The sequence below is a fragment of the Euprymna scolopes genome, chromosome 35 (genome assembly GCF_053919585.1).
Source record: "Euprymna scolopes isolate OS-2025 chromosome 35, ASM5391958v1, whole genome shotgun sequence".
Classification (NCBI taxonomy): domain Eukaryota; kingdom Metazoa; phylum Mollusca; class Cephalopoda; order Sepiida; family Sepiolidae; genus Euprymna; species Euprymna scolopes.
Window position 1 is genome coordinate 6300001 of NC_136516.1, and position 27977 is coordinate 6327977.

The 27977-nt window shown below is 30.8% G+C and overlaps 1 protein-coding gene and 1 pseudogene across 1 annotated transcript in view; one reads left to right on the plus strand and one right to left on the minus strand.

Annotated features, from left to right (window-relative positions):
* Positions 1–27977, plus strand: part of LOC145259584 (protein amalgam-like) — a 987333-nt gene that overhangs the window by 854401 nt on the left and 104955 nt on the right. The gene's annotated exons all lie outside the window — the stretch shown is intronic.
* On the minus strand, positions 22032–22156 carry LOC145260118 (U2 spliceosomal RNA; annotated as a pseudogene).

Below are 27977 nucleotides of genomic sequence, written 5' to 3' on the forward strand. Positions count from 1 at the left end.
TATATATATATATATATATATATATATACAGGGTGGCCCATAAGTCATTTTACATTTTAAAAATTCAATACCTTTTTTTCTATTTATATATTTTAATTTCTCTTTTCAGAATTATAAAATAGAATCTTTGGAAATTATTTGTATAGATAAGTTTACAACCGAATAACAAGTTAGGATAATTGAATTTTACTTTGAAAATAGACGATTCATTGTGTAATGCAAAAATCTTATATGCGCCATTTCAATGTTCAATATCCTCTTAATAGATATGCTACTGACTATGTTCAACCACAGTTAGTAAACATGGCAGGGTATTGGTGGCGAACACAGCTAGAGCAACAATACAGTTGTTAACTGTGATGTTTCAGGATTGTAAAATATCTTGAAATTTTGATTTTGAATGGCCTCCACGTTCATCTAATTTGACAGAACATAATTTTGGCTTTGGAGATATCTTTAAGACAAAGCGTATGCAAATAAGCCTCGAAGCATCCAAGAACTTAAGGCAAACATACGCAGGAAATTCTTTCCCTACAACTGCCGATGTTAAGAACGGTCGTAAAGTGTAGCTTAGAAAGGGCTCGACTTTGCAAAGCCGAGGATGGGGGATATTTACGGGACCTTATCTTTCGTAATTAAATTAGAACAAATTCCCACACTACAAATTGTGTAATAAAAAAGAATTAATTAAATACAGTCATTTAAGAAAAAGTTATTTGATTTTCAAACTGTAAAGTGACTTATGGGCCACGCTATATATATATATATATATATATATATATATATATATATATTTCTTTTCAAGGGAAGTAAGGTAAAAAAAAAACGATAAAAGTGCTCGATATGTTAATAGAGCGGTATATAATTTTTTAATTTTTTATTGAGCCCATAATAAATTTACATTACTGTTTCCATTGGATTTTCACCCCAGGAGATGAGGTAGAGTACCAATTTTATCGGAATTTATAGGTGGATTTATAGAGTCCACCTATAAATTCCGATAAAATTGGTACTCTACCTCATCTCCTGGGGTGAAAATCCAATGGAAACAGTAATGTAAATTTATTATGGGCTCAATAAAAAAATAAAAAATAAAAAAATTATACATATATATATATATATATATATATATATATATATATATATATATATATATATATATATATATATATATATATATATATGACTTTGTCTTGCCCGAAACTTTTGTTATCAGTTTCAATTTCTTATTGTTATATGTTGTTTTGTGGTTTACAAATATTATTACATTAATTACGATCTAGCTGCTTCTGCGGAAGACTTTTTCTACAAGTAGTGTGGCAGACACATAAACTCTTTAATATTTATATCATCGAATGCTAGCCAAATCCCCTAGAGAATTTAAAAAATATATATTTTCCCACTTTTTAATTACGGTTAATATTTGTTTCGTTTTTTACTCGCACTATTAGTTACACCCCTCCTTTTCTTGTAATTCTAAATAACGAAGACCTCTTCCTTTTCAATTTCATTATTTAGGTAATAAATTATGCATGTGAGGAAATATCAGAATATTTGTCATATATGCGATCTATTAATCCTTAGATTATTAAAGTTTAAGTTCATTTGTTTTTTTAGAATTGCTTTCATTCTTCACGTTTAAAAATCAAAAGTCAGTATTTATTAGGATTTCTACACAAAATTTTCTTTACATTTCTGTTGTTATTCCGTATTCATGTTGGATATTGAAGGACACAGTTCATGTTTTTAGTTAGAAACGAAGTAATTATAATGGATCGAATATTATTATTGAAGGAGAATGCTTAAATCGAACGCAGCTATTAAAACTTAAAAGGAATACATTTTTTGTACGCACTGGTACGATTCCAGGAATGCATTGATTTATCCATTTTATAGTTATGAATGCGAATTAGAATAACTTATACCCAAAAGAATGCAGTAAACAGAAAGTTGTGTTGGTTAATTTGGGTCTAAGCAAGAATAATGGAACAATAAGATTACAGATATTCGCAGAGAACATCTGAGACTTGTGTTGCCGGGAAACGTGTTGGAAGCACGTGCATAAAATTCGCATATCTGGCCCGCGTGCTAATGGTACAACGTGATAAAGGATCAATGTATTCAATTTAATTAGACTAGAAGTCAGGCAGGCATTGTAAATAGACTAAACGTCAGGCAGGCAGTCAGAATGTCTGAGAGAGTCCGGTAGAGCGGACCAAGAAGGTCTAGCAAAACTCTTTAGGAAGCGAAGGAGATGAATAGACGACAATTCAACGGCGTAAGCAGGCATCGAATTTCAATCACTTGTTCGATTAATAAATACCTCATATTTTTTATTTTAACTTTTTGTTTTCGTTTGTCATCAACCGCAAGGTACTGTGTTCCGTCTACATCGTCTTGTATAATGAGCTTTGTATGTAAACCCCTTGTAAATGTCGATTGTAAGCCCGTCTTTTATAATGCATCATCCTCCTGTTACAGTCCTCTTCACATCTATCTATCAACTCCACCGTCTATTGCATCGACTATAAATGTGTACCCCACAGCGTAACATTATGCGTTGATTTGATGACCGTTGACCACAGACGTCTAAACGGGGTCGTAAAGCAACATTTATTACCACTCACAAAAAGAAAAATATAAAAGAAATAAAAGACACAATGAAAAAATAGGGGTCTAAAATAGTACGAAAAATTGCTTTACGAGTTACAAATAAGGAAAAACATTCGCACAGGAATAAAAGAGTATTGTTCAAAAAGTATTCAGAAAAAGGGCGATATGCCATTGTTGTAACGAGCTGGAAAAAGAAGACAAGTCTATGATTAACACATACCAACGTGCCCAAACGAATGCATAAAAGACTTCACACAGGGAAAACATAAAGACTAAATAGAAAATTAAATATGCAAATCTATGCGAAATATATTTTATTGTTTTGAAAATGGTATCAAAACGACAGGATTGTATTGTGTTTGCTGTCAATCATTTTCAAGACAGTAGCAAATTGGTTAGATGGTGTTTTAACAGTCGTTTTACTATTGTTTTTAAACATTTGCACGTTTAACGTTGAATCGGAAAATGAACATTGTTTTGCAAAAAATAAATCTTGCGGGTACTTGTAAATTGAATTTGTTTTCAGGAAATTCAATGTTGAAATTAAATGAAATAGAAAATTATAACTAAAACAATAAATTTAAAAAAAAGAAAACCTAAACAGGTTAAAATCGATGTTTCACACGGATTGTTGGCCTAGTAATAATTAGAATTTTAAAGAGGGGACAAGAGTCAAATTTACGTAGACGGTTATTCATATATGGCTTTGGGAAAATGATAAAATATTTCAAGCGTTGAAGAGAGAGAGAGAAAGAAAGAAAGAAAGAAAGGGAGAGAGAATAAAGTGCTTTTCATTTTTACGGTACACCCGCTGTTTCACTGCGTTGGAAATTTATAAGCTTAAAAGATTTTTTGCGTTCATGGGTTTTTCTGCAAGAAAAATCACTTTTCAGATTTTAGCACACCATTAGGTGCACTTATTGAGAAAAATAATATGAACTCCACGTGTATGTGTCTATAGGATAGACTTCAAAAAGCAGCTGTCGAGTCAGGAGTAATTCTTGACATACAATTAAATAGGCGAACGCGAGAAAACACAAAAGCACTGTCATTTCTTTAAAGAGTTTCAGTTTAGGTAAGGAATCATGAACAGGTGGTTATGCAGAATATAAGACATGCAACACAAATAGACCATCGGTTGACCTCCCCTCTACTAGAATTGTGGCCTCAAGAAAGCCCACCTGGGATGAGTGCAGGGTCTCTTTCCATGCGCGACATGGCACTACACACATCCCGATATTATTCACCTGTTGATGGAGCAGCCGCTCTAAGCGCTACCAAAGAGTTAAGGCCTCCTGTACTACCAGTCAGGAACAGCAGCCAGAAATTGTCAATCCGGTACCCTTAAACGATCAGACGACGGTCAACCCAATCTACTTGAACTGGTATTATGGCATTCAAGCACTCCCAAGTGTCATGTTTAGAGGGATGGGATCTCTCGGGACTGGGGAAAACGGCGTTAATTGCCCTTGCCAGGAAACAAGATCGACTACTGAGTTTTTCTGTCGAATCCCTGTTATTCGACGTCTACGCCTGGCTAATAAGAAAAGAAAGAGTATGGAAGCCAAGCGATAGATAGTGCTTATCTACTTGTTAAATGTAGTTATTTTGAGGGCAAGGCATTCAGAATTATAGTAAGGTTTTCGTAAAGTGATAAAATTAGATAATTGTTGCAAAGTGAGGAAATGAAATACTTTTTATTTTTTCCGATTTCACTGCTTTTCATTTTTTCGCTAGTATATTCTATCCCGGATTTGCGGTTTAATTAAATTAGTACGAGGAAAGTAAAATATGCTGTCAATACGAAACAAGAATAATGATGTAACAAGATACATTATACAGTTCTTTGTGTGGTATTAATGTGGGATAGCCTTCCCTCCCACGAAAAGGATTCTAAATTTACAGAAAGCCACCGTCATAGTTAGGGATTCAGTATGCGCAGTAGGATTTATCGCAAGGTCTGGTGTTTATTTAGTTAACGGTGATGTTTTCCAATATCTCTGCAGAGTTCTAATAATGTAAGCGAGGAAATCTGTGTGAATCAGTATGATAAAAGGTATCTTGTATAATTAGAAGCAAACTACTAAAAAAATGAGTAAATAAGTTTTGCCGTCTGTCACCCAAAAATAAAATAGTGTAAAAATTAGACAAACACCTAATTAGTAGTAACACAAACCGCAGAAAAAGGGACAGAGAATCCATCGGACAAGGAGTCGTCGAATTTGGTGAAGAGGCAAATGTGACCTTTATTGTCATAACAGATTGATTGGCGGGATTAAAAAGCTGATATATATGATATTGCTGATAAAAGCTGATATATATATATATAAAATATAATGATATATATATATAAAAAATATAATGATATATATATATAAAATATAATGATATATATATATAAAATATAATGATATATATATAAAATATAATGATATATATATATAAAATATAATGATATATATATAAAAGCTGATATATATATAACATATAATGATATATATATATATATAAATATATATATAAAATATAATGATATATATGATATTGCTGATAAAAGCTGATATATATATATATATAAAATATAATGATATATATGATATTGCTGATAAACGCTGATATATATATAAAATATAATGATATATATATAAAAGCTGATATATATATATAAAATATAATGATATATATATATAAAAGCTGATATATATATAAAATATAATGATATATATATAAAAGCTGATATATATATATATAAAATATAATGATATATATATAAAAGCTGATATATATAAAATATAATGATATATATATATAAAAGCTGATATATATATAAAAAATATAATGATATATATATAAAAGCTGATATATATATATATAAAAAATATAATGATATATATATAAAAGCTGATATATATATATAAAATATAATGATATATATATAAAAGCTGATATATATATATAAAATATAATGATATATATATAAAAGCTGATATATATATATAAAATATAATGATATATATATAAAAGCTGATATATATATAAAATATAATGATATATATATAAAAGCTGATATATATATATAAAATATAATGATATATATATAAAAGCTGATATATATATAAAATATAATGATATATATATAAAAGCTGATATAAAAATATATAAAATATAATGATATATATATAAAAGCTGATATATATATATAAAATATAATGATATATATATAAAAGCTGATATAAAAATATATAAAATATAATGATATATATATAAAAGCTGATATATATATATAAAATATAATGATATATATATAAAAGCTGATATAAAAATATATAAAATATAATGATATATATATAAAAGCTGATATATATATATAAAATATAATGATATATATATATAAAAGCTGATATAAAAATATATAAAATATAATGATATATATATAAAAGCTGATATATATATATAAAATATAATGATATATATAAAAGCTGATATATATATATAAAATATAATGATATATATATATAAAAGCTGATATATATATATAAAATAAAATGATATATATATAAAAGCTGATACATATATATATAAAACATATAATGATATATATATAAAATATAATGATATATATATAAAATATAATGATACATATATAAAATATAATGATATATATATAAAATATAATGATATATATATATAAAATATAATGATATATATAAAAGCTGATATATATGATATTGATCATAGAATGCTGTTGCACCTTACATCCAATATGAAACATACCGAGAAGATCGAGTAGAGAATCCGATCTGAATAAAAGTAGCAGAGTCAGTGTGTAAAAATGGATGAGGTCTGTGTAAAGGGCTGATCAAAAAGATTTTGTTAATGGATGAGGTCTGATCTTCCTAAGCCCAGCTGAAGTGTGAAGAATGTAAGGGGTTTGTCCAGGTATAGATTAAGAAGAAAAAAATAATGTACTAGTATTTTAAATTGCGAATATGTTTTTAAATAAAATAGAAAGGGGAAATATGTTGTATAATATAAAAGGGCGAGTCCTGGTTTTAATTAGAAAAGAAGGAATTAGAAAGGAATATTATTATTGTAGAAGAATTCTGGAATCGAACGCAATTATTAAATATTAAAAATAACACATTTTTGGTCGGTAAAACACGATTCTAGGTATGCGACCGACCTATCCATTGTAGTGAGGAATGTCAAATTAGAATAACGTATACAACAGAAAATCAGATAAACAAGAACTTGTGTTCGTTAATGTGGGTCTAAGCAGGAATAATGGAACAATGAGATTAAAGAATGTCCACAGAAAACATCTGGGACTTGTGTTGCCGTGAAACGTGTTGGAAGCATGTGAAAGGAATTTACATGCCTGGCCTGCTTGCTCACGTCACTAAGAAATATAGAATCAATATATGCATTTAGGTTAGACTAGAAGTTAATCAGTCATTCAAGGAGCCCGAAAGAGTCCGGTAGAGCAAACCGGGGAGACTAGTAGAAACTCCTTAGGAAGCAAAAGGGAAGAAGGAAAATACAACAATGTAGTCGCGTTAGAATGTATCGAATTTCAATTACCAGCTTGATGAATAAACTTCTTGTGTTTTTTATGTAAACTTTTTAGCTTCCTTTGTCATCAACCGCAAGGTAATGTGTTTTGTCTTTATCTTCTTGTATAAAGAAATTTGTATGTAACCCCTTTTCCATATAATGATTGCATCACCTTTTTCGATAATGCATATTTCTTTCTGTTTTAAAGAACTGTCATTCCACTTCTCCTCACATATTCCTTCCATGAACTCCAATCTCTAGGAAACGATTATACATGTGTTCCCAACAAAGTAACATTATGCGTCAATATGATGGCCGTTGACTACAGACTTCTGAAAGGCGTCGTAAAGAAAATTTCGTGGCGAGTTTGAAAAAAGAGGAAAAACAAACACGACGTAGACGAAAAAATAAGAAAGAAAGAAAAAGAGCGGTATACAGTAGTTGAAACAAGTTGGAACAAGAAAAAGCAAATATATTATTAACGCACACAAGGTGAAAAAGGAAAGCGTAAAAGAAATACATACGCAGATAATGTAAAAAAAAAATACAGCGGGATATAGCAATTAAGAAACAGCTTCTCAGTACGCATGTTCTTTTTTCTGCTTTTTTGACCGCGTATAAAACGTAATAGTGATTTATATTTTTCGCATATATTTTGTTATTTTTCCAACATTAAACTTATATATATATAATAAATTCCACAGCCAAACAACGTCGCAGCCCACGGGAGCCATGACAGACAACGAACCGGATGTCCAAGACTCGAGTTTCGCCCTCATTTGAGCTCATCGGTTAGACACATCCGAACTCAGGATTCGAAACCCGGGCCTCCTGCATGCGAGGCAAGCACTCTACCAACTGAGCAAACGCCCCGCACACAAGAATTTTTTTAAAATCTTCCTCCTACGGGGGCGTGGGGCGGCGATGATACAGAAAACCTTGACGTACTTACTACAAATTAAGATTAGATAGAAATTAAATTCGTAAAAAAGGCTAAGTTTTAGGCTGTGCTTTTAAATTTTCCTCATTACTTTTACTATTAAATAAAATATTAATAAAAAAAAGCCTCTACGACTGCCACATCATCACTACGACAACCTTTATAACAAGAAGTAAGTATCCGACGAGAAATCTATTACATGTCAACGATAAAGACGAACTCAGTTTCTATTGATTAGTGCACCAAATTAGGAGGATATTTCAACTAAATTACTATGCAATGAACCATTTACTACGTGCCCAAAATAGAGGTAAACAACTATCTCTGTCGACTACTTCCTCACCAGTACAACCACCTTTATAAACCAAACGTCGCCAGCCAATACGGCTTCTTCTATGTGTCAATGATAAAGACGAACAGGTGTTTCTGTCGAATGCTACATCATTACTATGATAAAATTACAAGCTAGACGTCGCTATCCAATGAGCAATCTACTACGTGTCAACAATAAAAAAATACAAGTGTTGACGGTTTCATTAAAACTACCAATTATACAACTAGAAGTCATTATTCATTAAGCCCCATACATCCTAATAGTTAAGACGAACGGATATTTCTGTCGACTTATACACCACCACTATAACCAATTTACAGTAATGTCAAAAAATATTGGGCTGATCTGACAAAAACTTTGTATCGAATTTTGTATTAATAAGATGAAAAATAGTAATTATAATTGTATCCGTTCTATGCAAACTAAGGAATTTATAATAATTCATAATTAGTAGTACTTAGTGGAACAATTATAATAAACTAGCAGTGCTGGTGCCAGGCTTTGCCCGGTCGTAAAATACGCTTATAATTTTTGTTTAATTTGGCCAGAATCCGTATATATTATTATAGAGTCGTGAGTTTTAAAAGTAAACAAAAATATTTAGATGGCATCAATTAGAATCGTAACCCAGAGCCAAACTGTAGCGTTCAAAGCTGGTGCGTTACCACTATAGCAATATGAACTGATTAAAAATTAACTGATATGAATGTACAAAACTTATAACAATTTTCTTCAATTTTGAACCCTTTTTAAACTATTTTAAACTATTTAAAACGTCTAAAGACTCATAAAAGAATGATCCATAAAAACCCCAATCATTTCAGGCCCCTACCAAGCTCTGCGACTTTTTGTATCGGAGATATAGTGTTTGAAAATAGGGGGACAGACAGAGTGATTTTTATATATTAAACATATATTCTTCTGAAGATGTATTGTTATATGCGTGTGATATTTATAGGTCGCGTGACGTTTGATTTCATATTGTTATAGGATTGTAAAATGTCTCATTTTTAAGTCAGGAAACGCGTTCGTTTTTTTTTTTCTGCGAAGAAGCCACATTGACACAAAGACAATTTTGTACAGAAATCATTGAATGAATATTTCTCTTACTTTTTTTTATTTTTCGACAATCGCCTTTTCATAGGAAGAAAGTGTTAGGGTGTGTTCAAATGAAAAGACGGTGAAAACAAGAATTCGCAACAAAAGTTGTGATTGAATTGCGGAGACTAGGGCTTCGTAGTTGCACAGCAGATGGAGAGCAGCTAGATCATGGAATGTCCACATGAAATGACAATTAATATTATACGGTGTTATTGAAGAATTTATATTAAATAAAATGCGATTAAGTAAGAGGAAAGAATGGTGAAAAACGAGGAGAAAAATATGTTTATTATATTTTTCCGTGTTTTATATGTGTCTCTTAGTATTTCAAGTAAAAATAAACAATAAACGAAACATATGGGAAAGAGGAAGTGCAAGTTTAAACAGATTATAGGAAACGACACTAAATAAATTTATAAATTTAAAAAGAAAAATAAATGAGGAAAAAGAAGAAAAGGAATGAAAAGTAACAAAAAAGAAAATAAAAGATATTATAATATAATGAAACTAAAAAGAAAAAAGAAAAAAAGAACAAGAAAAGAAAAGGAACTTAGATCAAAACAGATAAAGAAAGAAATACAGGATTAAAGAGCGACTAGGAAATATGTGTAATATATTTTTAATATTGTCTGTGTTTTATATTTTTCTCTGAGTATTTCAAGAAAAAAATAAACAAGAAACGAAACATATGGGAAAGAAGAAGTACAAGCTTAAGAAAATAAAAGATATTATAATATAATAAAACTAGGAAGAAAAAAGAAAAACGAACAAAAAAGAAAAGGAACTTAGATAACAAATAGAAAAAAGAAAGAAATACAGGGAATAATAAATAAAAGACTAGGAAATAATAAATAAAAGACTAGGAAATAATAAATAAAAGACTAGGAAATAATAAATAAAAGACTAGGAAATAATAAATAAAAGATTAGGAAATAATAAATAAAAGACTAGGAAATAATAAATAAAAGACTAAGAAATAATAAATAAAAGACATGGAAATAATAAATAAAAGACTAGGAAGTAATAAATAAAAGACTAGGAAATAATAAATAACAGATTAGGAAATAATAAATAAAAGACTAGGAAATAATAAATAAAAGACTAGGAAATAATAAATAAAAGACTAGGAAATAATAAATAAAAGACTTGGAAATAATAAATAACAGATTAGGAAATAATAAATAAAAGACTAGGAAATAATAAATAAAAGACTAGGAAATAATAAATAAAAGACTAGGAAATAATAAATAAAAGACTAGGAAATAATAAATAAAAGACTAGGAAGTAATAAATAAAAGACTAGGAAATAATAAATAAAAGACTAGGAAATAATAAATAAAAGACTAGGAAATAATAAATAAAAGACTAGGAAATAATAACTAAAAAATAACGAAAATGAAAAATATTTTTTTTTAAATTAGCACAAAGTAAAAAATATGTAGGAAAGAGAAGGAAGGGGAAGATAAAGATAATATATAGAAAATGAAATAAGAAATGAAATTAAAAAAAATGAAATAAAAACAGGAATAAAAGACGATAGAAAACGAAGATGAATAAATAAAAAAGTAGCAACAATGAAAAAAAAAATAGAAAGAATGAAAAAGAGAAACAAGGAAGCAGAAAAGAAAGAACGTAAGAAAAATAGAAGGAAGAAATTTGATTAAAATTTGGACGAAAGAGGAAAAAACGATGAATTGAAAAAGGATGAAGGCATAAAAAACGACGAAACGAAATAAAAATAAGAAAACCAAAAAATTATGAAACAAGAAGAAAAAAGAGGGGAAAAACAATAGCAATGAGGGAAATTGTAAAAATGAAAAAGATAATTAGAGACAGACTGAGAAAAATATAAAAACAAAAGAAAGAAAAGATCAGAAAACGAGTAAGGAAGAAAAACACATGAATATTAAAAAAAAAGATGTACAATTTTTTGGAAGATAAGGAAAACAAAGAAAAATAAAATAAACAAAAGTTCATGAAGATTAAGGTGGATAAAAGGTTATAAAAACATTCTTAAACGGAGAAATATTAAAAACGAAGGGAAAGTGAAAATGACTAAAAATGAACAGGAAAAAACAGAAAGTATAAAAAGAAAAAGAAAAAGAGAAAAAGAAAAAAGAATAAAGGAGACTAAAAATACAAAAATAAATCACTAAAATCAAGACAAATCTGTGATTCCGGCAAAAGAACAAAATCACGAGAAAATTCAACGAATCTTTCGAACAGAACGAAAGCAAGAAAACCAAAGAATTGAAAAAGTCTTCATCGACAGAATTTACAAAAGACAATATTGACGTCGAAATTCACAGACAGAACAAATAAAGAAAATAAAAAAATCCGATGCAAAAATTGAAAGCATTTTTCTTTTTTTTTCCTTTTTTCGCTTAACTCTGACTTAATTTCTTACTAATAACCATTATAAGAACATCTAAGTGTTGGTAACATACTTACATCACATATGTGCCTTTTATACAAAGTATATTAATTGAAAGCGAAGTGACGTACAGCCTACACATATATACACACACATATATGTGTATGTGTATGTGCGTGTTTTTGTGAATATGTGTGTGGGCATGCGTGAGTACAGAGATACAGGGACGATATGGCTTGACGAAAGACCCAAATTCTAAAGTTTCCCAAAAATATTATAATTTGCATTTGTTATTGACCGGATTTTTGTTGGCAGTTGCTCAGAAAGCACTCTATTCGCCTCGCATGCAAGAGATTCGGGTTAAAATCGCAAAGTTAGTTGATGTTCAATTGAGAAACCCAGCTGAGGGTAAAACTCAAGCTTTGGCTTTCCGACTAGTTAAACAACACGAGCATTGACGTTGCTTGACTGTATATATATATATATATATATATATATATATATATATATATATATATATATATATATATATATATATATATATATATATATATATAACTACTTAATTTACTCACATAAAATTAATATACGAAAGTATAGATTTATGCGTAAACTTTAAGTATTTACTTCAAAAGTGCTCAATACGTAGGTAGAGCTAGTTAGTAATTTATAAAATATATATGGCGATTAAGCTACACTGAATATTCGACGTTTCATCCACTTTAGGACTCCTCAGGCGCATAAGCCTGATGAGTCCTAGAGTGGATGAAACGCCGAATATTCAGTGTAGCTTAATCGCCATATATATTTTATAAATTACTATATATATATATATATATATATATATATATATATATATATATATATATATATATATATATATAAATGTTTTCTAAGACAAATAAATTTCTCTTTTCTTCGGGATTTACATTGAATAAATTCGTCATACAAATAAATTATTAGTTCTACGAAACAATTGCTGTAAAAACAGGAAATTTTTCTCATAGTGTCATAAATAAATGTAAAATTTATAAAATATTGAAATTTTGAATGTAGCTGTATTGTCATTTATCTCTCTCTCTAACTCTATCTCTCTCTCTATATATATATATATATATATATGTATATATATACATGTATATGCATACATATATATATGTAAATATGTATATTATGAGAATAACAGTATTCCAACGAAATAGTGAAATAAGAATGACTTTCAAATTTTTTGGAAAAACATATTTAAAAACAACAAAACAGTGAATATTGAAATTTTGAATGTAGCTGCATTGTCATTTATCTTTCTCTCACTCTCTCTCACTCTCTCTCTCTCTCTCTCTCTATATATATATATATGTATATATATACATGCATGCATATATATATACATGCATATATATCTATCTATCTATCTCTCTCTCTCTCTCTCTCTATATATATATATATATATATATATATGATGAGAATAGCAGTATTCTAACGAAATAGTGAAATAAAAATGACTTTCAATTTTTTTTAAACATATTTAAAAACAACAGAACATGGACTGAATATATTGAATACACTCCCAATATTCCATCATTTTATGGCTTCCCTCAAACTCACAAGCCTGGTATTCCCATGTGCTCCATCATATCTGGCATCCGTAGTGCAACACATAAAATTGCACGGGCCATATCCAACATCTTGACTCCACTACTGAGAACGATCAGCACCTCCCTTATAATGAACTCTGGAGATTTACTCAACAAGATAAATAACATTAATATACATAATAAACCTATAAACAACTTAGATATAAAATCATTAGATAATAATATCTCCATTAAAAAATGTTCAAATTTACTCCATAAACACATAAAAATTCCCCCCAGACTCATTATTAGACTTATAACTGACATGACTTATTCTCAATTCAATAACAATTTCTACAAGCAAAATTCCGGTCTTTACATGGGTAACTATCTGAGTTGAGTATTAGATGTCTTTACTTAGAATTCTTAGAATCTTGCCCTTTCAAATTTAGATTACTTCCAAAAAGAGAATATTTTAGATACATTGATGACATTTCGGTTTTTCACAGAAAACATTAAAAACAAATCAAACTCAGTCGAATCCTCTACAAAGCCCACCTATGAAACAGTAAACAACCACTTATTACCTTTTCTAGACATACTTATTATGAAATCCAATAATAAACTAACGCTCAAAGTTCACCGCAAAACTATACACAGAAATCATGCATATATTTCTACTCACAGCATAATAACAAAATAAAAACAGGTATGATAATTGGTTTCTTCCTACGTGCATTCAGAATTTGCAGTCCGGAATATCATGACGAAAAATTACAATTCCTTACAAACACTGTGAAAAATTTGTAAAATCCCACACATTTCATATTAAATGCTAAGCGCGCAGCCACACAAATATTTTCCAGTATCAATAAGCAAAAATCATATTGCCATCAATGAACATAAAACAGATGTAAGAAATAGCAATTCTCTAAATGCATTATTGTCTTATTCATTGCAGCATAATCATACCTTTGACTTCAAACAAGCAAAAATAGTTTTATTTATTTTGAATAAACCGTGCTGGAGGTTCTTGAATCAGCGCTTATCGTAAATTCAGGCACTGGTAAACAACGTGGATGTTTCTATAATCTAGCGTCATTAATAAGTAATCTTATATTGAAAGAACATAATTTAATTAAAGATACAAGTTCATCCTTTCACGCCATAGAAACACCTCCTATAATAATTAATACATACAATCTCAATGAAACCTAACAAAAACACACTCATTTCATTTCAGTTACACTGTTATATATGAATTTAAAGACATATTTTATTAGGAAGAATAACTGCGTCATATCTTTTATAAATGTATTAACGGCTATATGACGTTATAAAAATCTCCCTCTCTTTAACAACGCAAGGCTCCCTTCCTTTATTGAATTTCCAACGTCTTTTTCCTTTTCCGAAATAGACCAGCATTGTATTTTATAAGAAAAGTTTTTAAAAATTTCACTACTGTTTTTATTTTCTTGATTTTATTCATCAAGAGGCAGTATCGAAATAAAGACGAAACATAACTCGGTTTGTTCTGTCCCGTGGGGAGGCATTGTAAATAGGTACTTTATATATATATATATATATATATATATATATATATATATATATATATATATATATATATGTGTGTATATATATATATGTGTGTGTATATATATGTATATATATATAAAGATGAATAGAGGTGATATAAACATATACGTATATATATATATATATATATATATACACAGAGTGACCAACTAAAACGGGTCCCTACTCTAAGTAGTATAGTGGACTCGGGGCCCGTTTATTTTAAGTCACCCTATATATATATGCATGTATATATTTGTATAATTAGCAGCAAGTTATTATTCAAGCACTTCTGATTGAATATGATTGATATCTTTTCTATTCGCCGAGCGGTCTTTTTTATTTCACCTGGCGTGTTGTATAGGAGAGCACCACAACGTTGTTGTTCAGCCATATTCTTCTCGAGCACTATATATATATATATATATATATATATATACATATATACAGGTGAAATTGTCTGTGTATCTGTCTGTCTGCTTACTTTTCTCTACAAAATAACTCTGTCTATTTTCAGTCTACAGACTCGAAATTTGTACATGAACGGTATTGAGATTCCAGAAAATCTTTCTAAGCGGTTTTCGACCAGAAATTTGGCTGTAAAAGTGTCAAAGTTTAACAATTTGATCTTTGAAAATTTTGCCACACTCCTCCGCAAATTTGGTGGCTAAACACTTGAAATTTTAGATGTTTGTGTTTCGGACATGGATCAAACATTTTAATTCAGTTTCAGCCCAACACAATAATAGTTAAGGAGTAAAATTTTGGTCAAAGTTAAAAAAAAAAAAAATGACCTCTCAGCAAATGTTTGGTCTCAACATTTGGAAAGTTTATATAAAGTATATTCACCCATAGGGCAAGCTTTTTAATCGTTTTTAGCCGCAAATTCCGCTAGCAGGAGGTTTAAGTTCAAAAGATTTTCCCTTTGCAGTCTCTAGCACACTATTCAGTAAATCTTGGGTAAAAATATTTGAAATTAATGTTATTTAGACATGCAACACGCTTTTTAATCAGTTTTTTTGCGAAAATTTGGCTGCCAAGATGTCAGAGTTTAGAATTGGACTTTGCAAACTCTACCAACTCCTCTTACAATTTAGGGTCTAAACACTTGAAATTTTAGATTTAGGTCACACTAGGACGCAAGTCAAATTTTTTCATATATATATGCATATATATATATATATATATATATATATATGCACATAAAATTATGAACAGTACATTGTTCCCAAGCTGAACTGGTAGTATATATATATATATATATATATATATATATATATATATATATATATATATATATTATTTTAAAAATGTAATTATCCACTGACACGTGTTTAATCGTCTACGACTCATCAGAGTGGCTGTATCTAGCGAGATTCGAAATCGGGACCCAACGGTAATGAGCCTAAACCCTTACCCCTGGACCATCTCGCCGACTGTCTGGATATATCGCGATTTACTTAGATGTTGTTTTGTTTTGGTTTTAGCGATATGTTTTGAATTAATTCAATTATTTACGGAAGTGCATTTTTACCTAAATGCGAGTTGGGAATAATTTTCCCTTTTAACCAATTTGGTACCCCCACATGGGGAGCGGTATATATATATATATATATATATATATATATATATATATATATATATATATATATATATATTATTTTTAAAATGTAATTATCCACTGACACGTGGTTCGTCGTCTACGACTCATCAGACAAAAATCGTGCAAAAATATATAAATATAAAGAAGAAAATATATAAATGATGTAAAGATGGTTCTAACAGCTTGATCATTTAAAATCGAGATTATCAACGTAATCATATATGTATAACGAGTGTATTTTTCTGTCTGACGAGTAGCTATTTTGTCAATATTTTTAAAATGATATGATATTAACAATTTTTAAATTGTTATAAAAAATTTTAAAACATAAGAAAATATACAATATTCTTCTCATTCTCATAAGAAAATATGCAATATTCTTTCTTATTTTATAGTGTACTGTCTTGATTTTTTGAGAAAATATTATATGCATAATCGATGAAGAAATCTGATAATCATGATTCTTAAATAATTGAATCAATTAATTGATTTTATTGGTACATGATCATTACCTGAATTTTAACAGATTTCAATTTTTGTTAAAAAAATAAGGCATATGCGTAGATCGTCGTATAACGATCTGATCACTGTCTGTCTGGCGTAATGAACATTTAAATTAAAATGTTTAAAATTCAACGCTATTTCACACGATTAATGGTAGCCGAATGGATACGGCCTCCGCTAATCGAGCCAGAGATGTCTCGTGTCGCGGGGTTCGAATCGTTCGACTGGTAGTAATTGTGACACCCTGCACTGAAGAATCCCGAAAGGATGAAACACTAGTGTCTGTAGGTATTTAATTATTATAGTAAAAAAAATAATTATGACAGCCCCTTTAAGAAATACGTTTCTTATCGTTGAGCACTTTCTGTTGAATAAAAGTCGGTCAATTTAGCTCTTATGCGTAGATCGTCGTATAACGATTTGATCACTGTCTGTCTGACGTAATGAACATTTAAATTAAAATGTTTAAAATTCAACGCTATTTCACACGATTAATGGAGCCAGAGATGTCTCGTGTCGCGGGGTTCGAATCGTTCGACTGGTAGTAATTGTGACACCCTGCACTGAAGAATCCCGAAACACTAGTGTCTGTAGGTATTTAATTATTATAGTAAAAAAAATAATTATATATATATATATATATATATATATATATATATATATATATATATATACAAGTAAGGAAATAATGAAAATATGTACGAAATTTCCATTATTATATATTTAATTACTAACATAATGTGTCGCACAAGATAGTAGGTGTTGTGAAAATCCCTCATTTTCGAGATAAATCTTTTGTCAAGGGAGAAAAACGCGTGTTTTCATGTTTACTTTGGAGGTCGGGAGCCGGAAATAAGTATCAGTTACCTCACCGTCCGGTTCGCATACTTATTAAATAATTTTTCCAAATATGGGTCAGGATTAATTAAATCGTTATTATTCCTTTACGAATGTGTATTTTAATATCTTTAAAACTAAAGCTAAAATCGATATTAATAAAAAAATATGCATGATATGGAAATATAACGGGGAAGAGTATGGGAAAACAGGAAAGAATAAGATAGAAATTACATTAAGCTGTAAAAGAGGTTATCTTTGTAGAATTAGAAGTATAAGGTACTTGGATCTTTTTAGGATACGAGAATTGAAATAAGAAACACATACATAATCAATTAATGCCCGATGTATTTTACCTCCGAACATGAGAAACTTGGAATCACAAACTACATTCTGAAATTAAGTGTCGTTTCAAAACTTTTACTTCCGGAAAACTGGGGTAATGTTCATTCAATATATTCTAGCCCAAGCTTTAATATCCTAAAATAATGCCAAAGTTCCATTACCAACTGCAACATGTTACCTTGAATCATTATTTAAACTGGGAAGACACTGCATTTTCCACATCGGAAATTCTATTTTTAATGTGTTTTTTTTTAAATATTTTATACTGCTTTACCCTAAGGAAAAACCTAAAAACTTTGCAAAACATATCTACTCCTCTGCTTTTAAGACCTTTCTCCTACTGTATATTTTCTTTATTTTCGTATTTTCATGTTTTTCAATGTTTTTTTTTGTCGCTTTATGTTTTTGTACTTTATACTTATTTTTATATCAATGTTTATCTTTTTATATTTAATACCTTAGTATTTTATCTACTTTTATTATTTATTATAACTCTATAATTCTTATATTGTAAATCTAATTATCCAATCTTGGGAAACGAACGAACGTAAATTAAAAAAAAAAACGAACAAAATAATAAAATAAAACAAAATTTACCCAAATAAATTCACACATTTAAGTGTTTTTATATTTTTCTTATTAGCAACTGTTTTTTTTTCCCCCAGTTTTTTTTAAAGGTGTTAGAAAAGCTTTGTCGCTTTGAATTATTAAACGAATACATATTTTGTTTTCTTTGTGTATGGAAAGTTATTGTGCTATTTTTACCTAGTTTAATCCCCCCAAAAATTGATGATCTAATTTTTTGCCTAATACGTTTAAACGGTCTATTAAAACCAGCTTTCTAGCTTGGGGTTGTTTATTCCGAAAGCCATGATTAACATGGGTACGTTGGGGTATTTATACTACGCTTGATTGAGTCATAAAATATACCCCCCTCTTTTTCTTCGTCTGATTTTTAGCTATCTGTCGCTTGCATATCATTTTGCTCACTCGATATAATCCGGGCATTTTCGTCGTTCGCCTGACGTTGCCTTGTGAGACTCAAAGAAGAATTGGATTTAAACTTCCGGGGTATCCTTTAACGAATTTATTAGAATAAAACTGTATTTTCTAATTCTGATCGCCTATAAGCGGATGACGATGATTGCACAAAATATATATGCTGCAGTAAGATGATTAATGTTCATTTTTTAAATTTATTTATATATTCATACTTTTCTTCTTTGGACACTCATTATATTCTCTATTTTACTTATGTATTTATTGCCGCTCATTGAATTAGTCATATGATTATTTAGATACACACGTGAGGAGGGGATAGTGTATTGCAACTATTGCATACTTTCCCTAACAAAATTTATGATAGAGGCAATAAAGACACTTCTCTACAGGGCGCGATAGTGCTAAATAACCAAGATACACAGTATAATCGCTCAAAAACATAAATTTTATTACTCGTAACCTTAAAATTATACTAATATTTCATAAACACTGGCAAAATAATTTGCAAAATTCAGCAAGTTAACTTACATGCATAAGTAAAATAAATATACACACCGTGTTTGAACACTTGATAATCGCACAAGCATACAATATTAAATCAACTTCTACACATGGTGCATTTTTGTTAAAAAAAAACATTGATAAAATGATTAACATTAAAGACTGGAACCGTTACATCTACATCAGTTTAGCTCTAACATATTTTATTTAGAATTATTACATTTTAACACGTATTACCAACTCTTTCCTTGCACACAGGGAATTAACATAAAATATAATCTACACATATTGCGCTTTCCTTGCTCGGACGTAACTCTCTCAAAATGTAGACAGAGCATTGGTTTAGGAATACAAATATGCACACAATACTGACTACTCCTCAACCCCAAAACGGACCTAAAAAAATTCCTTAAGGATACCAATATTTAATTTTCGATTTGTGAGCGATTATCAATATTATATATATATATATATATATATATATATATATATATATATATATATATTGTATATACTATTTTTTTGTTCAAAGTGACGATTAAATTTATTTTTATATTATTGAAGGACTACCTGGATTTAAAAGTTGTGATTTATGTAGACATATTTATTTTACCACTGATTAAACGCTTTCAAAAAAGTTAAAATGCAAAAATATTATGCAAGTAGGTTTCAACGTACATTTTATTGGCTACTGAAACACATATTTTTTATTTATTTGTTTTTTTTACCACTTTTACTTTCTGTGGAATATTTTATCATTTAGAAGATGTGCGAGGGCAACTTTTTAGGGGAAAATGCGTGCAGTATACCGAGAAGAAAATCGATGGCTGACTTGAAAGATATTGTCATCAGTAGAAAGCAGTTTCTTTCTGCTGTTTTCGCTCAATCGAAAGAGTTAATAAATGATTTCTTTAGACTCGGCCAGTACCTGCAGATTAACGCCCCAAACCAACACTAATCGTCAGTAACCAGCAATGCTGAGAATAACAGACAGTGGCTTCCACTAGCTGCCACTGGAAAGCAATCCCTTCTGACTGAAGGAAGATTATTTCATTTTGACCACGGCCGCCAGTGTCCAGGTACGGCGGTGACCGCCAACAGTAACCATAGTTTAATACTTGTTTTCGAGAGGGTCCTTTAACAATTATGTTCTATATCGGTTATGCTATCCATATAACCAAGCAATGTTGGTTAACGGGTCCTGATAATAATATAATCTAAGACTAAAAAAAAAAAAAAAGAAATATAAAATGTTAAAAGTATGAAACTAAATAAAATAGAAAAAAAAAGCAAATGGCACAATGAAATATAAAATCCTAATGGGGGTACCCGGTGTTGCCCGGGATTTTGGAGGTGTGTATGTGTGTGTGTATGTGTGTATGTGTGTATGTATGTGTGTGTGTATGTGTGTGTATGTGTATGTGTGTGTATGTGTGTGTGTATGTGTGTGTATGTGTATGTGTATGTGTGTGTGTATGTGTGTGTGTATGTGTGTGTATGTGTATGTGTATGTGTGTGGATGTGTGTGTATGTGTATGTGTGTGTATGTGTGTGTGTATGTGTGTGTGTGTGTATGTGTGTGTGTGTGTAAGGGAACGGGTAAAGTAAAGAATAAGCGAAGTAATATCCCTATTCAAATATCAAAAAAAAAAAAAAAACGATATTAAACTTCTAAAAACAAGGCCGGTAGCCATTAGTCCCGTGCTGTCGTGTAATGAATGAATGCGTGAATTTAGGATTGACATGAAATTCTTAAAGATAAACTAAAATGGCCAAAAATTGGCTGAAATGACTTAAATAAATGACTTCGAATGACTTTAATGAACTTAAGGATGAATTGAATGGCCTTAAGAATGATTTGAATGCTTAAAAAATAACTGGAATCCTGCAGAAACAACTTGAATGATCAGGAGAATGACTTGACTGGCTTTGAGACTGACTGGTTGCAAAGTTGGTGACCCCCCACTTTATATCACAAAGTTACAATCATAAGAACAGCCTGTAGTCAGACAGATACTACACTTTGATCTTGACCAAAAGGCCAAAAAAGGGTATTTATTTGCTCCCCCACCGAGCAAATTAGGGACAAGGCCGATTTTTAATATGAGGAGTGAAGGGGAAATGGGGACCAACTCCCCGGGGAGTAGGGGAGCTGGATAGTGACAATTGGTATAAAGGGGTGCCCCTACATTGATCAAGGTCTTATATGCGAAATTGCCCCTACATATGGTCTTTGCTTGCAGTATCTGCCGGAACAGATACTACACTTTGATCTTAGCCAAAAGGCCAAGAAAAGGGTATTTATTTGCCCCCCCCACCGAGCATATAAGGCACAAGACCGATTTTTAATGTGAGGAGTGAAGGGGAAATGGGAACCAACTCCCCGGGGAGTAGGGGAGCTGGATAGTGACAATTGGTATGAAGGGTTGTCCCTACATTGATCAAGGTCTTATATGTCAGGTTGCCCCCACATATGGTCTTTGTATCTGCCGGAAAGATACTACAAAAACTTAAGAACAGCATCTATTAACAACAGACCTTTGATCTTAACCAAAAAGGCCAAGCTCAAAAGTGTTATGGACAGACCGACCGACAGACCGACCGACCGACCGACCGCGACTAAATATCGGAAACCAAAACAAACAAAAAAAATGCGAACAAACGTCAAAACTGTTTAAAAAAAGAAATTGGAAAAGCAAACACCAAAAATAAGGGTAAAAAATGATGAACATGTTCGGAAAATCAAAAACAAAAACACACAGCGAAGCAACTACAAAACGAAATCAACGGAAATTATGTTTTAAATGTTAATTTTATAAAAATAAGAAATGAAATCTTGTTGGGGAAAAAATAGTAATCAAGCAACGTAAAAGTAAGCGTGAAATAAGAATTAATGTTTGTGGGAATGTTCGCTATCAGTTAATTCCGTGGTGTGTTATGTCCAATACGAAGCATATAACGGAAAGGCACGGCAAAATTTAATTCCTGTTTTTTTAAGTAACTACGATGTACAGAAAACCGAAACCGGCGTTCGTTCGTAACTGTCCCTTGTGAACGATCCCTCAACGGTGTAAGTGGTGACGGGGGTGGGAGGAATTAATTAGAGAGAAAAGATTTTACTACTTCCATTGATTTTAACCGATTTTGTGCACTGAACTCTCAGCAGAAAAAATAGGAATCTACGATTATCGAGGAAGTGGAGAGGTAATATGCCTATAATATACCTCAGGTATTGTGCCGCAGTTTTTGCATAATACAATTGCATGAAATGTCTTGATTTTTAATCCTTTTAAGGTGCAACATCAGAGGGAAAAAATGAGTTCAGTATATATATATATATATATATATATATATATATATATATATATATATATAGGGATAAAGAATAAAAAGTATACGTTTATAAAAAGGGTATAAAAATCCAAAAGCGATTGAAAACAAAAATAAAAAATATAAATAAAATACAAACTTTAATAAACTAAAAATAAAAATACAAGACGCAGAAAAAAAAAACTATATAACAAAACTAGTAAAAATAAAAATATAAAAGTATGAGATTAAATAAAATAGAAAAAATAGTACTATTAAATATAAAAATGTAATGAATAAAAGTATATGTTTATTAAAATGTATAAAAATAGGAAAGAGTTTTAAAATAAAAATATGAATAGAATACAAAGTAAAATAAAAATGAAAATACAAGACAAAGAAAAACTAACTACATTACAGGACAAGTATAGAAATATAAAATATAAAAACGTATGAAACTAAATAAAATAAAGAAAAAAAATGATACACTATAATATAAAAATATAAGGAATAAAAAGTATACGTTTATAAAAAAGTGTATAAATGGCGGAAGAGGTGGCTGGTTACTTTTAATGCATCTAAAACCAAGCTTCTATCTTTACATAATCAACGCTCTGATCCCCATCCGCTATCAATTGAAATGGATTGCTCTCGTCTTGAGGAGGCTCCATGTTTGGCAAGCTTCTAGGATTGACCTTTACTCCTGTTGCCAAGGTCGCTGGAAAAAATGGTGGGATCCTTCTACCGCTCCAGTAGATATCTCACTGTTGATGCAATTCTCTATCTGTATAAAATCAAAGTACGTCCAAGGATTGAATACTGCTACCATATCTGGGCAGGAGCTGCTAAAAAACAGCCTATCCTGCCTTGAGATAGACTTCGTAGCCTAGTGGGGGATGCCCTTTTCTCTTCCCTGCAACCTCTCTCCTACAGAAGGGACGTTGCGAGCATGCCGTTGTTTTATCGTTACTTCCATGAGAAGTGCTGGTCTGAGCTCCAATCTCTGGTGCCCCCTCGCCAATCATTCACGAAAAACACCCGTCTAGCTGAAACGATTGGCAGTAATTTTCCCTACTCTTTATCAGTGCCTAAATCAAAACGTAGATTCCATTAACAAAGCTTTGTTCTTCAAAGTTTACGCCTGTGGAACTCTCTTTCATTTGCCTGTTTCCCATCTGATTATAACATGGACGTCTTCAAGTCTAACATAAACAAGTTCCTGTTGAACCGCCCCCTAAAGTAAGAAACTTTATCAAATCTCCATTACTAGCGATTACTACGGTATTATCCCATTGATCACTGTACACGAAATACCTCTTATCATCGAGTGGCTCCCGGGCCTAGATAGGCGGTGAAAGAGTTTTAAAAAATACAAATAAAATTATATTTTTGATAATACATGTATTCATCATAGCATAAAGTAAATGCTTTTGAATTAATAATGGACATTGACAGAAGCAAATCAATACGTGTGACTCGAGGGGAAGACCTGACAGCTACAGTTGATCGACCCATTAACAATCTATGTCTTACCCGCCAATTACAGGAATTTTTACGTCGATACAGTTTTCTGGGGGCTATATGCCTCAAACTCATTTTCAGGTATTTTCGATTTTTGCATGAATACGAATACATAGATATTACCATGTATACACACGCACACACGCACACAAACACATACACATATATATATATGATGATTGCAACGTCTTGTCAGACGAGTGCCACTCCCTCAGCCATTTAAAATCCATGATCCCAAATGTCTGAGGGAGTATCTATACAAATATGATGTTACAGAGTCTTAGCTTTGTACGACAGCTAAGTCTCTCTCTCGGTTCAAAATATTGAGATCCAGCAACAAGCAAGAACAAGATAGCCAGCAACAGACACACACACACACACACACACACACACACACACACACACACATATATATATATATATATATATATATTCTTTTGGTATTAATATTTATTAGAAATATACGCAGTTTTGAAGTCATGCTTACTTGTGTTTAAGTGTTGCTTTCTAAGAGGTAAATGTGTAACTTTGACCATTTTCCTATTGTTTTTTAGGAATGTGTTTTTTTATTATTTTTTATTAAATAATCGAATATTTATTTCTCCTATCGAAAAAGAGCAACAATGTTGATGACGGTGATGCCAAGAAACACGCGTCTACGGATAACTTTTATCGATGTGAACATATTTTAGAAATGTTAAAATAAGATAATATTTGAATATCAAAAAAATAAAAAAATAATATATGCTTTTGTTTACACACACACACACACACACACACACACACACACACACATATATATATATATATATATATATATATATATATATATATATATATATTGTGTAGTTAGACAGCATCATTATGACCATGTGCATTAATGATCAGGAGTATTTTTTGTAAATTTTCAATGTTTCGAATTGTCATTCTTATTTCTCGGTCCAATCTGTGCAAGAAAGTGCTATAGTAGGATTCGTCTATATGTTCTTTTTTGGGTTGCTTTTTGCAAGTGCTTTCTACTGAGTTTCATCAGTCGTCTTCAGGCAGCTTTGATTACTGTTTCGTTTAAAATCTGGATGTTTTTATATGCTTCAGTATCAAGTACATAAAAGTTTCTCTAACTATGGAAGTGTCACGTGTTTAAAGAAAATACTTTTTAACGTGTTAAGAACGTGGCTAAAAGATATGTAAACTGGTTTCAAAATGTGATTTACATATTTTTAATGTTTTTATAAAAAATTTATAACATATATAGTTATATAACTTCATGTTCATGTATACATACAAACATACATGTATATATATATATGTATATATATATATAACTACTTCATTTACTCACATACAATTAATATACGAAAGTATAGATTCATGCGTAAACTTTAATTATTTACTTCAAAAGTGCTCAATACGTAGGTAGAGCTAGTTAGTAATTTATAAAATATATATCGCGATTAAGCTACACTGAATATTCTGCGTTTCATCCACTCTAGGATTCCTCAGGCTTATGCGCGAATTCTGTGGTTGTTTATCGTTTTTATATGGTCCTCTTCTATTGCGGATTTAGTTAGCCAATCAGCTTTTCTAGTATCAACCGCGCCCCTTCCTATCAGCCAATGGGCATGCATTTTATCGGACAAAGGATCTGTTTTAAAACTAGGTTAGTGTTTTTTTTTATTGTTAGTTTATATATATATATATATATATATATATATATGTGTACATACATATATGCACATATATATATACATATATACATACATATATGTGTGATCGTTTATGTATATTGATGTTTATCTTATTTATTTATTTGTTTATTTCCTATTGTTTTTGTTAGTTTTAAAACTATTTTGTATCGCTATCCTAGAGTAAATTTTATTTTGTGAACACAGTTATTTTCTATTTCTCTTGTTCAACCTAACCTAGTTTTAAAACAGATCCTTTGTCCGATAAAATGCGTGCCATATTTTCTATTCTCCAACCGTAAACAGGTAGCCAGATTTTTTCTTTTAAATTTTAGGAGAGCAAATGATTTTAATGATTTTTAACTGAAAAAGAGCGACTATAAATGGAGATAATTAGTTTCTCGTTAATTAATGTTTGCGATGATGATGGTTTTTTGACACTGGACATACTGACAAGTTAATTCATATTTAATTATTAAATGTTTGGCCGCCATTGTTATGAGCTCCAGTTTTATTATCTTGCGTTAAGCAATCGTTGTTTATCTATTCTCTGTCTTTCTTTTCCATTATTCTTACTTGCTTTTTTTTCTTCTTTTCTCACTTTTTTCATCTCTGAATTCAATATATCTCTCTCGCTTCCACATTCTTATAATCTCCCTGTCGTTTACTTTCTTCTCTCCCTACTCTTTCACTCATACTCTCTCTCTCTCTTTCTGTCTCTCACGACATCTATCTTCTTTCACCCTCTCTTTCTCTATTTTCCTTTCTCTCCTTTTCTAAAATTTTCGATCTTTTTATTTCATGTTATTATACAAGGTGGCACGATAAAATTTTCGCCTTCAAGAAAACACTTCAGTTTTCTTTTTTAAATTTTATTGAAAAATCAATTCAGGACACTTGATTATGTAGTAGAGCTGGCATGTATTCTATGTAGCCGCCTTCAACCTCAATTATAGCCTCGATAAAGGTCTGGAATTAGGAGCATGCCCTTTCCATAAGTGCCGGTGAGAGTACGGCGAATACTCGACGTATGGCGACAATCAGGCTGGCTTTGGTATTGTGGGATGTCATATTGGTGATATTCTCGACGTTTGACCAAACGGAGTAGTCTATCAGGTTTACGTAAGAGGCAAGCGAGAGAAAGGTACGAAGCCGGAGCATTCCTTCTGAAGCCAAGCCTTATTCTTTTTTGACTTATGGGCCGGCACGTAGCCTTGTGTCATACCCAGAGTCTGCGAGCGGCCATCTTATGGCACCAAGAGACCACCACACTGTCCAGCACATTCAGGCATACTATGATGTTGACTTTCAAGCCGACTTCGAAAATGTGAAATGTCATCATCTGGCCCTCATTTGAAAGCACATCAAAAACTATAGCCGTAGCCGGAAACTTTGTTTTCATCACCCTTGGCACGTCCCTGTTAATCGTAGAAATCTAGCGCTGCATCTTGAGGGTGCTGGCAATGGTCATGTTTTCATAACTTGGGTCAGTTGAGAGCATGAGTTGTACAGCGGCGCATCTCAATTTTGCTCGTCGAACATTATGTCATTTTCAGCTCGTATCGCTGTTGGGATTTGTACACAAATGGCCAACTACTAGATGGT